We start from the raw sequence: 13368 nt of genomic DNA on the forward strand, positions 1-13368 counted from the left end.
CTGGAAGCAGCTGTGCGTTTGACAGTTTTATTCACTCTACAATAATCTAACAAATTAAATGTTCAAAAATATCAACTTAAGCACTTCAAAGTCAACAAAAAGCTTAAAACAATTAAATAATATTTCACTGAAAAAACAACAGCTCATAAGAACGATACACAAAATAATACAGAAACAAACAAATACAACTTATTAACCAGGATCCATGTTTTTGTCACAAACACTGAATCAGCTGATTCACTCTTTATGTTGCTGAGTTTGTTTTGTGATTATAGTTCTGGTTTCTGTTTCTGTGTCTTCACTGTGTCCCACGTCTCATTACTTTGGACTCTGTGTCATATTTCCTTTTTTTACTTTGACAGTCCTGTGTTAGTGTTTCCTGTCTCGTGTGTGTAATTGGTCCCAGCTGTGTTTCCCTCCTGTCTCCCGTTCCCTGATTACTAAACTGCGTCCACGCCGCCGGTGTTCCAGATCAACTGGCGTTTAGATCAACTGGCGTTGGTCGAACAGATGTGTGGCAGTCTTGCGTTTCAGGAGCCCCTACCGACAAACCAGCAAAAAAACGCCAAATGTGTCATCTGTGACACTTGTGAGGTTGTCTCAAACACACTCCGTCAGTCTTGATGCTGTTGAACAACAAAATGTTTAAAAATGTGGCGAGTTTACCTGGTGATATCCTCATGCGCGACGCGATCGCGAAAACAGCAAACAAGTAACACCACGCCGTTGTTGTTCACAGGACAGCAAGAGTAAACGATCGGGAGACCCTTGTCGTCGTTATCGTTCCACTCGCACGGTTTATTTCACCGAATTCAGCGTTTTTGCTCCACAACTAAAGCGAGCAGTTTGCTCTGTGCACCAACATGGAGTCGAGTCAACCAGCGCCACCTCTGGCCAAGTGCCACAGCCTACAGCCAGATCAACTGGTGACACACATCTGCAGCACGTTTGAATTCGTGTCATGCACATTTGTACCTTTCAATTGTGTGTTTGTGCGTCATGCAAATAAACCTTTGAAATGAATGAAATGATATCATGTATTTATTATCAGCCTACATTTGTACAAAATGCCAAATGACATACACATAGTCATAAGAATCACCATCCTGATATCAACACTTTTGCCCATAAGAATAATGTCGTGAACAAATATATGACACACCAATATTTCACCAGTGTTGTAACTCACATGTCGCCAGCATAGTCTGCCTGTGTCTCCCCTCTGCAAACGCACATTTCAGAGTTGGATGTGATATACAGTCTGCATAAGTGTGGTCAATCCCATAACGATCCGTAAGGGGATGGCAGCTACGCTGAATGTACAGCAGTCACACAGTGATCAGCAATAAACAGTCCCCAAAACTTGCATATAATCCCCAATGTGGAGCCCATCTACTGACTACCACATAGCAGCTGGACCAGTCCCCAATGCAGGTCAGTCCACTGCTGCCACCTGTGGCCAAGTACCATAGCCTACCACTAGATTAACTTGTGACACACATTTGCACCTGCTGCTATGATCACATTGAGTAAAGGCTGAGTGGCTGCACTCACACGTGGTGCATCTAAATCTACCCACAAATATGTTGAAACATGCAATGCCAGCAATGTGGATTGTCAACACTACAAACAATCAGTAAGCAAAGACTACACGGGTCAATTCCTTCTGTCCATCATCCAGCCAGATATACGTATGACACACATCTGCAGCTGGTCCCATCACCACGTTTGAATATGTTACCTGCACAACACATTTGTAATTGTCAATGTTGTCTTTGCTGTCCCATAAACCATGCAACCACATGAAACACAATTGTGTATCCATTTAAATCCCATCATATACATGAAGTTGTAGACATCACAACTCCTTCTGTACATGTTATTACCCAACAACAATATGCATTCCACACATAGATCACATAGAAATATGTCATCAGTGTGCTCACAACACACCTTGTCAGAATAGGCTGCCTATGTCTCTACTGTGATTCTGTATATTTCAATTGTGCAACTGGAGTCACATGAGGCAACCGTGTGGTGTTTGCTAGGAACACTGGTAGCCAATATAGGTGATTAAGCAGCACAGCTGGAAGGAATTGGTGGTCATATGCAGTCTATATAAGCCCAGTGAGTACAACCAACATCTGTGGGTTTCGTGAGGTGGTAGCAGTCAGTGAATTTACAACAGTTAGATAGTGATTAGAAGGCAACTATAGCCAGTGTGGTTGGGAAGAGCTTGTGAGAGAGTGGACTCCTGAAAGTGAGTGACTGAGGTGTGCTAGTTGGTTTGTGTGGTGTGTCTGTTAGTCTGTGTGTTTGTGGTACAGTGGAGTAGGTAGATAGGTGGACAGGTGTAGGTGAGGGAAATGGATCCCAGAATTGTGAGGGAGCTCCTGGAGTTCAAGCTCCATGATCGCTATCCTGAAGGATCAACCAGCAGGGAAAGATATACAATCAAAAGAAGAGCTGAGACCTTCAGGATAAATGGTGAGTACAATGGATAATGTCATGTAAACCATCAGAGTGTAGCATTGTGCGTCAATGTGAACATTCCCTCTTGTCTGTTTGTTCTTGTCTCGCCCCACATGCCCAATGGAGATGGAGACCTGTACTATGTAAGCAGGCGGAAGAAGAACAGAACGGAGAACCTGGCAAAAGTGGTCTGCACTGCCAAGGAGGCAAATGACATTTTTGAGGAATTTCATTCCAGCCACTTTGGTGGACACTGTGGATGGGAGAAGACCCACTGTGCCATCATGGCACGCTATTACTGGCCTGGCATGGAGGGTGACATTAAAAAATGGGTGAGCACATTCTGTCAGAATGAGCCTCAAACGCACTGTGGAAACCCAAGAACCCCCCCCCCCCCCCCCTTTGTTTGTTTCTACATTTGTTTGTTTCTCTGTTGTTCGTATGTCTTGTGTTCGTACCCTGTTGCTCCTAACTAACCCATATAACCTACAGCTCCAAGGCACTTTGCTGATCATTAACATGTAATGTTACTTAATTTGGCAATAGGTTGCTCAGTGCCCACAATGCCAGTGTAAGCGGGCCAATATTAAGGAAAAGAAAGGATACATTCCAATCGAGGTACAGTAACACAGACAGCATATTTGTTACTGTCCAAATACATCAAATGTGACATGTTCTTCTTTACCCCCCTCACAGGTCACAGAGCCCTTTGAGCTCGTTGGAATGGATCTTGTGGGTAAACTGACCTTAACGGATGGTGGTAATCAGTACATTTGTGTGATGGTTGACTATTTCACCAAATGGGCAGAGGCCTACCCACTGAAAAACAAAACTGCAGATGAGGTCACCAGTTGTATTCTGGATTTCTTCTACAAATTTGGTGCACCTAAAAGACTGCTAACAGACCAGGGCTCAGAGTTCTGCAACAAGGTGGGGTATTAGTAGCTCAAGCACATATGTAATGTCAGCTTGGATGACCAATGTGTTCACCTTTTCAAGGTCAACTATGGCCTGTGTAAAACCCTGGGCATCCGAAGAAGCCTCTGCTCACCATACCATCCCCAAACCAATGGCTTGGTGGAGAGATTAAATGGCACAATCCAGAGGTACAATACTGTCATTTATATATTGTGCTGTAACTATGTCACAACGATGGCCATTTAGTATATTGTATTCATGCATTGACATTTCAGATCCCTCAATAAACTGGTGAGTGACGAGCCCAAGAACTGGGACAAATTCCTGCAGTCAACCATGTTTGGACTGAGGACAAAAAAGCAGCTGACAACACAATACAGCCCATATTACCTCATGTTCGGCAGAGAGGCAAGGTATCCATCGGAGATCCCAAAGGCATACAAGGTAAAATGGTGTGATGTACAAGAGAGAAGATGTCTCAATCCTAATCCAGTTACTCAGTCATTGTATTTTGGCAGGTTACAGAGGGCATGGTCACTAAACTCATTTCGAATGAAGACGTGTGTGAGGGCCTAAAATCCCAGGAGGTGGTTTACGCTGACGTAACCAAAAATGTCAAAACCACCCAAGACAAGATCCGCAGGGGGAAGGCAGAAAGGGGAGAGGAGGATGGCTTCCAGGTGGGAGACATGGTTTTGCGGAAAAATGTGAGGCAGGAACAGAGAAAAGGTGGCAAACTGGATGCTGATATGCTGGGACCCTTGAGGATTGTGAAGCTGGAAGGAAAAAGTGCTGACTTGGTGTCAGGGAAGGGCAAGCGGACTGTGAAGGTCAACGTTGACCAACTGACGCACTACTTCCAGCCTGAGGAGAGGGTCCCAGCAAAGCTGAAGAACCTGTCACCGCCACCCTGCCAGGGGCCATCAGCACCCCCACTGTCACCGCCACCCTGCCAGGGGCCATCAGCACCCCCACTGTCACCGCCACCCTGCCAGGGGCCAGCACTGGTGCAGTCTCGCTGTGACCCCGAAAATGGTGAGTAAGCAGACAATGTACAAATGATATGTCTGACAAGTTCCTGACAATGTTGTCTTCACAGTAATAACCAGAATCTGGGCTGGTGAAAGGGGAAAGGTGCTGTGGTCCAGAATTGGGCCTTACAAGCTATTTGCGGAGAACATTGCAGATTTGGCCCCTGGGAAAGAGTTGGAAAGTGAGGTATGTAGATGTTTTCCACATGAGTGGTCACCTCATTGGACGGGAATGACAATGTACCGTGTGTGCCCCTAGATCATAAATGCATATTTGACACTGGTGGGGCGCCAACACGCTGTATTGATTATGGACTCCTATTTCGTGACATCAGTTTGGCAGGGGTCCATGAAAGGTGTCAGGAAGGTGAGTTGGCTTTGACATGTAACCATCCTCATTCACGACTATTCATGATGTAATGCCACGATCTTCACTTTGTAGCTGGATCTGCTGAATTATGACGTGGCAGCTGGGGCAGTCTGTGACAACAGACACTGGACACTCATTGTAAGACGCCACACAACCATCAGAATTTGACGTGAACCTACTAGGTTTAACATGATCTCCATTTGTTTTTCAAGATAATGTATCTGAAGGAAATGCGGGCTGTCTTTGTTGACCCATTTGGGGCAACACAAGCACAACTCGATAGGTGCAGGGATGTGACAAGGTACGCACGACAGGCTAATGTTAACCACAGCAGTCATATTTCTAACTTGTACATGTGGATCACATAAGGCTGCTGCACTGGATGACATTCAGTACCTGTTCCTTTTCTTGTTTTTTGTACCCATCTGTGTTTTCTTTTTTTTAACATTTGAAAGAGCTCTGGTTAGACGGAAATGTCCAGCCATCGGCAAATGGACATGCTCAACTGTTGCCCATCCAAAACAGCAGGACCTAACATCCTGTGGCGTCTTTGTATGCAAGGTCAGTACAATGCTCATGGTGTATTGTACCTAAATGGACAGATTCTGATGAGTAGACAATGTTCAGCTTGCAGAACAAATACTTTCGGGGACCAATATATCTTTCCCTGTTGACGAGGAGGGGGTTGCCAGGCTCAGACTGGAGCTAGCGCTCTCTCTGCTCCAAAACTCAGGTATACCCGGGAAACGGCATTTGGACCTCCATTTGTGACAGTTATGTGTGTATCCACATTGTGACATATGTATTTATAGATGACATTTCCCAGCTATGTCGTGCCTGTGGTGAGGCAAGCTCAGGTGCAGAAACCGATGACTGGGTAAGATAACAGAATCAATACCTAAGATGGACGCACCTTGACTGGGTTACTTCAACATCACTGGGTGACATGTCACTTTGATGCACCAACAGTGGAATTCTAGTTCAGGTGACCTGCATGCCTCTGCACTTCAAAGACACTAGAGCACCTACAGGACGCATGGAAACAGCAAGTGATGCACAGATGAGACTGTTGCACAGAAATATGCAGTATCTGTACACTGTGACATGTTTAGTTGCTTTACTCAAGAGCCTGACTCCAGCTGAATGACACTGACAATCTACTTTTCCTTGCAGATTGAATGCACCTTCTGTGGGAAGTGGTACCACACGGTGTGTGTGGACTCCCCCTGTGCAGAAGGCGACTACAAATGTTGTGGGTGCTAAATAAACAGAAACAAATGATCCCTGTTGTCTTTGCTTACTGATTGTTTGTAGTGTTGACAATCCACATTGCTGGCATTGCATGTTTCAACATATTTGTGGGTAGATTTGGATGCACCACGTGTGAGTGCAGCCACTCAGCCTTTACTCAATGTGATCATAGCAGCAGGTGCAGATGTGTGTCACAAGTTAATCTAGTGGTAGGCTATGGTACTTGGCCACAGGTGGCAGCAGTGGACTGACCTGCATTGGGGACTGGTCCAGCTGCTATGTGGTAGTCAGTAGATGGGCTCCACATTGGGGATTATATGCAAGTTTTGGGGACTGTTTATTGCTGATCACTGTGTGACTGCTGTACATTCAGTGTAGCTGCCATCCCCTTACGGATCGTTATGGGATTGACCACACTTATGCAGACTGTATATCACATCCAACTCTGAAATGTGCGTTTGCAGAGGGGAGACACAGGCAGACTATGCTGGCGACATGTGAGTTACAACACTGGTGAAATATTGGTGTGTCATATATGTGTTCACGACATTATTCTTATGGGCAAAAGTGTTGATATCAGGATGGTGATTCTTATGACTATGTGTATGTCATTTGGCATTTTGTACAAATGTAGGCTGATAATAAATACATGATATCATTTCATTCATTTCAAAGGTTTATTTGCATGACGCACAAACACACAATTGAAAGGTACAAATGTGCATGACACGAATTCAAACGTGCTGCAGATGTGTGTCACCAGTTGATCTGGCTGTAGGCTGTGGCACTTGGCCAGAGGTGGCGCTGGTTGACTCGACTCCATGTTGGTGCACAGAGCAAACTGCTCGCTTTAGTTGTGGAGCAAAAACGCTGAATTCGGTGAAATAAACCGTGCGAGTGGAACGATAACGATGACAAGGGTCTCCCGATCGTTTACTCTTGCTGTCCTGTGAACAACAACGGCGTGGTGTTACTTGTTTGCTGTTTTCGCGATCGCGTCGCGCATGAGGATATCACCAGGTAAACTCGCCACATTTTTAAACATTTTGTTGTTCAACAGCATCAAGACTGACGGAGTGTGTTTGAGACAACCTCACAAGTGTCACAGATGACACATTTGGCGTTTTTTTGCTGGTTTGTCGGTAGGGGCTCCTGAAACGCAAGACTGCCACACATCTGTTCGACCAACGCCAGTTGATCTAAACGCCAGTTGATCTGGAACACCGGCGCTGCTCTCCACAGCTGGATTCCAGGATTTCAGAGCATCCAGACACAGACTGCTAACCTCTCCCTGCAAGAAATAAGCTCCGCCTCTTCCTTTCCTGTATATGAGTGATTTGATTCTGACATGAGACACAATGAGTTTTCTGTTTATTGTGACTTAAAGCGAGCAGGCAAAGACACTAAACTGTGTTTCCAGCTCTCTGAAGCTGCTTTTTGTGTTGCTCCCACAATCCTGTCTGAAACAGTCAGTGAGGAAAACTCAGTTTATGTTTTCAAGCTCATTGTGAGAGGGCACATTGTGTTCCTGCAAGTGCTGATTTTGTCTGCATCCCTGAGTTTACTGAGCTGCCTCCAAGGACGTATGAAACCCAGTGTGTTAAGGCTGCATCTCCCAGATGTTTCCACCTTTCCAGCACAGACGATGAATGTTCCGACAAAGGCTCAGCCAAAGACTGTTTTATTTTCTGAGTGTTCGCCTCAAGAGATTGCTCAGTGAGCACCTGAATGTTTCTGGGACATCGAACACTAACTCGAACTTCAAGTCTGGTTCTGAAGCTGCACATGCAAAGACTGTTTCTGGTTGTAGAGACCTGGCTGTTCCAGGGATTGTAACCTCCCCAGGACCTCCCCAGAGGCTGAGCTGCTGACCTCAGCTGACTCTGGAGCCTTGAAGGTAACTAAGTTTGCACCGCTCGGGTGAGCCATTTCAGCTGCAACAGCCTCCACAGAGAGCTCACGCAAGCTTACCCAGGCTGCTGAGGATTTTATGCTGCCGCAGCCCAAAAGGCATCCTGAGCTGGCTGACAGCCACCCACAGCTTCAGCTGCCTCAGCCAGGGGTCTCCACACCTGCTGGCCCTGCATCTGCTCCGACTGGGGGCTCCGGAGAGCCGCGCCAGCCATCCATCTCTGCTGGGGCTCCTGTTTGAGAATGTAGGAGTGTAAACTTCAAATATCTGCTCGGTTTGTCAAGATATCACATATTTGCAAAAGTGCTCCAACGTTTTTGGAGACGTCTGTTACCCACCAGCTCGATAGCTAACTGGGAGGTCGAGGGTCACTAGAGCTGGCGAGAACAGTGAACTCCCAGCACATTGTCTTTGGACCCCTGCAGTCTTTGGCTACTCAGGTTAAACATGATATATAAGTCACTTAGATAACTTAAAAATGTTATCGTTTGGCTTTTTTCAGTGTTTTTTGTTTGGTTTGGCTGAAGTTACAGTTTTCACACAGCTGAATAAACATCAAACTGATTAAACAGAAGTGTGAGACGGTCGAGAGTTTAGTGTCCTGTTATATTTTAGACAGCAAGGAGCAGACGGCCGAGCTTATTAAACTCCACCGAGACAGCTGTGAGACAAATCTGAAGGCCAGACCATCACAGCCGCTCACTTCCCGCCTACCCGACCTTTTGAGGACCTGGCCCACGTAGACCTTGAAGGCCGGGTCCTCAGGAGGATGCAGCCTGTGAATTTGGACACGCCATGACACATGATGTTCTACACCTGATGTGTTTAAATGAGCTCTACAGGTGAACAGACTTATTAACGTTAGCAGCATAATAAACTGTCCTGTCACTGAAGGCCCAACAAGGACGTGGTGCTGAATGCATCCAGACCCCTGCTGACTGTCTTTTCAGCTTCGGTCAAAGGTACAGTGTCCACTGTGATCCTGAGAGCAGGATACAGCCAGAGGTGAGTCAGCAGTTACAAACTAAATGTTGCTGACATGAATCAAACTGCTGGATAACCCACTGGTCATGAAAATGGCACCTTTCTGTTGGTTTTTAGCAAACACAATTTCACTTAAAGTTTGGCCCAAATTACCATCCAACATTTCAAGTTTTCCTGACTACAAATCCAGAGATTGTGACTCTGATGGTCAAAGACCAAGAGGGGACAGAAACCTGGAAATCATCTGTTTACCTGCAGGTAAGGTTGCTGCCAGAAGCTAGAGTAGAAATGACCCTGCAAACATCTGGTTATTTCATAAAAGTTCAACTGAAATCATACTTAAGTCTCTTTTCATCTGCAGGTCAGCGTCCTGTTACATGTCTGTTATCTATCTTTGTTCCTTCAGCACCAAGAACAGAAACCTTAATGAGGAGTGTCCCAGCTGAGGCCCGAGTCCCAGCAGCTGAGAGGCTGCTCACAGTTCGCTCACAGTTTATTGAAAAAGTGTCTGAACCTGTTTTAAACAAACGTCTGGATAAACTCCTGCAGCAGCGTGTTATCAATGATCAGGAGATGGAATCAGTCAGATCACAGCAGAGCAAATAAAGCTCGAGACGTGATGGACACGAGGAAGTGAAGCCAGCTCACTGCTGATCGCTGCTCTCTGTGAGGAGGATCGATGCCTTTCCACAGAGCTGAACCTGAATGAAGACAGACTTGGAAAGAGTCTGTGGAGCTGTGACCATGAATCTCAAAGACCACTGACGGTGTCATTGTGATCTTCATGTGACGTGTTTTTAAACTGCACTTTAGTTCTGAAAGTGCCTCTCATTAAAACCTGGACTCTGATTAGATGCTCAGCAGGACATTGGATGGACTGAAGCAGAGTCTGGGACCTCAGTAATTATTAGTGCACAAACCAGCAAATATGTGAAGCTCCATTAATGCTGAACCACATCTACAGGTTGAAGAGCAACACCTCAGGTTATCTGGGACCAGCGTCAGTTTCCAACAATATAACTGAAGCTGTTTTTACCTGTAATGCTGGAATAAGCTACTGAATCACATGATCAGTGTTTACAATCTGTTTACTGAGGTTTAAACTGTCCTCTGTGCTTCTGCTTTGAGCAGCACGTTGTGCTTCTGCCTGTTTAAATAAAGTTTTGCTGCTTGCTTTCTTATGCTGGAGTTTGAATTCAGAGATCAAGAACTATAAATGAATTAACACCCACAGAGGAGGCAGCTTTGTTGTGTGTTTGGTTACAGAGTCACTAAGAAACACACACAATCCCCCGGCCTGGGTTACCATGGAGACAGTCAAACTTTCATTCACTTCCTGTTTCCACTGTTAGTCTGACTTCACTGGTTGGTCCCAGAGTATCAGAGACTCGTCCTCAGACAGACGCACACAGGTGAGTCAGCACAGGTATTATAACCCTGCTGGTTACTGATCTGACATCGTCTCATTATTATTACTGAGTCTTGTTTTTATTTGGGAGCTTTATTAACACCACATTTATCTTCATTTTATCTGTGGTCTGATGATAGATGATGGCAGCACAGTTTCACAGAAAGATGATACCATCAGTCAAATGTAAGAAAAAAGGAAATTATTGAAATGAAATGTTTATATTAAACATTAAAAAAGAGAAAAAGCTTTTTGTAAAATCTCTTATTTAAAAACGAACAGCTTTCATTGGTAGCAGGTGAGAAACTGTGGCTGTGTGAATAAAGGAGTTCAGCACATGTGCATCAGAGCACACAGCAGGGGTAACCTGGACATCTGTGAAGGTTATTAATGCACAACTATAGCTGCAGGTTTAAGAGCAGTGCATGCTGCAGTCAGAACTGTTACCCAATGAAAAGATCTGCAGCTTCATGAAGCAGCTGAAAGATCAAACAGTCCAACATTTACAAAGTGCTGTTAGACGTCCAGCAGAAGCAGTACAGATGTGCCCCTGTCCCACATTCAGTCAAAATGAATGAGCTGCATATTTTAAAAATGAGATTACTGAGAATATTTGAATTGTGACTCAGATGGCAGATCCAGGCTCTCAGCCTCCAGCTGAAGCTTCCAGTCCTCCCCCAGCCAGAAGCTCTGATGCTGGGCTGAGAGACTTTGATCCTTCCCTGGATCCAGAAGTCCAGGAGGGAGAAGGAGAACAGGACCTCCTTCCTGATCTGGAGAGGCCTGAGGGAAAGAAAGACGGAGCAGACAGAGCTTTGAACAAATCCAAACCTCCTGAGCTTCACCTCCACAAAGGTGCAGACACTGATGCACAGATTCACATGTGACACCTGGCAGCGTCCAGCTTGTGCCGCTGACATTATCTCCACTCTGATACAAGCCTCATTCACTCGCTCACACACGTTCATACAATCACCTTTTCCTCACAGTCACACACATGAATGTAATGAGGGGAACTCGGGGTTCACTGTCATTCCTCAGGATCCTTTGATATGCAGACTGGAGGCTCTGTTCTGTGGATGAAACACCGACTGTCTGAACCACTCTGAAGTGTTCATGATGGACTTCATCCTGATTAACACTACAGTACTTGTTAGAGGCCTTTTATATGTAATAATATTCTTTTCCATTAAAGCTCTGAACATTCTCACTCTTTCTGGACCAGGTGTGACACGTGAAGGACACCGGCAAATAGGAGGACAGAAGCTGAGAGCATTAGTCACATGACTTCAGCTGCTGCTGCCTCACCAACCACTGGCCCCTCGGTGAGTCTAGAGTTATAGCAGTGACCACAGGAAGTGCACACGTGTGATCTAAAGCTACATGTGGGCCTGTGACGATCAGTCTTCTCACTGTGGTAGACGGGTTTGTGAGTCCCTGTGATGCTGGGAGTGTCCAGGACAGTCGCTCCTGATCGGGTCTCTCATGGAAAGGCTTGAGTTAAGTTAGCCAAAGAGATGCGACTCAGACTGACTTCATCATGTTGGCAACGTGTCTGCATTGATAAATTCCAGTTATTCACAAATCAGAGAATAATTACAGTCATTCAGAGACAGATTGTGATTGTTTGGAGGATGTAATCGTTTCCTTCAGGGAGCGTGTTGGACGCTCAGTGTCCGGGTGATTAGCTGGCTGATGCAACTACTTAGAATCAGTTTGTGAATATGAAGAAAATCAGTGCAGTCACTGGACAAACTCTGATTCTTCCTAGTTTCACTCTTGTTTCAGTCCAGTGTGACTGAGGTGGTAAAAAATAATGGGAGGAGGTGATCTGACTTTTAGCCACACAGCTGTCTGCTAGAGAAAAAGCCTTTGTGCACAACTTTCTTAAAGGCAAACAGCACCATGTTCACTGCAGCTGCAGCAAAGAGTGAAAGTTGGACTGAGAATGTTGTGACTGTTTCATGAGAAAGAGCAGGAAAACAACCATCACACACCCAGACACAGTGCTGGGATTAGAATTAGACTTTAGAGCCAAATGTAGGACAAAAGCTTTAATATAAAAGAGGAAAACCCAACAACAGCCAGAGCATGAAGCTCAAAACTATACCAATCACCAAGAAAGCTGACAGGCCTGTGACACGTCAGAGACGCCGTTCAAATCATAAAAAAGTTGGTTTATTGACAACATGTAAAAAACCAAAATAATCAAGTCAACCTTCAGTTTAGAGCGAGTAGACCAATCAGGCACAGCAACAGCTCTAGAATAAGCAACAATTTTATGTATTACAAACAACCTTTCATATACCCACATACATATGGCTCATATGCTGTTTAAAAAGGGATCAAAGACCCAACAGATTACACAAAGTATAAAAATACTTTCATTCAGACAACAGTCAGCTGTGCATGAGACAGAGAGCCGACTACAGTTAGTAACATGGACTCACTTTGTTTCAGACACGACACAAAGTAACACAAAGCCACAAAGAGCAGAAACATCAAAAAGGAGCTGTGAGGCTAACAGCCACCCACACTTCCTGTGATGCATAATGAAAACAACATTAACCTGAAGGATGATAACAACAGAAATAAGTCTAAGCTAACGTTACACAGCGCTCACACAGCGCTGACTGTACAGGCCTCACACAGCTACGACCTGCATCCACAACACCTGATTCTACTGAACACAAACAAGTTAATGATATCTGAGCAATCCAGGGAAGGCTTCCAGGAACGTGAGGATCCAAAGACAGCTCTACAACAGCATCAGTCAGCAACAATGTTACTAATCACTGACTCTTTCATCCTTTTATACTCAATCAAAAAGTGCTGTGTTCACATTTGTGTCTGCTGAAAAGACTGAAAATGTTTTAAAGTTTGAATAAACTGACTGAATTTCTCACGAGTCCAACCGTGAGGAACACTTCCCCCCATGACACATCACAGGAGAACGTCTCAGTGGAGGGGGGGGACAGTAGCTCAGTTTAGGCAGTCGCACTCAGAATCGATGCCTCCAGTC

Source organism: Aulonocara sp. 'chitande type north' Nkhata Bay, linkage group LG11 (assembly GCF_057382095.1).
Source record: "Aulonocara sp. 'chitande type north' Nkhata Bay isolate Kocher_YH1m ecotype deep benthic linkage group LG11, A_spYH_male_GT1.1, whole genome shotgun sequence".
NCBI lineage: Eukaryota > Metazoa > Chordata > Actinopteri > Cichliformes > Cichlidae > Aulonocara > Aulonocara sp. 'chitande type north' Nkhata Bay.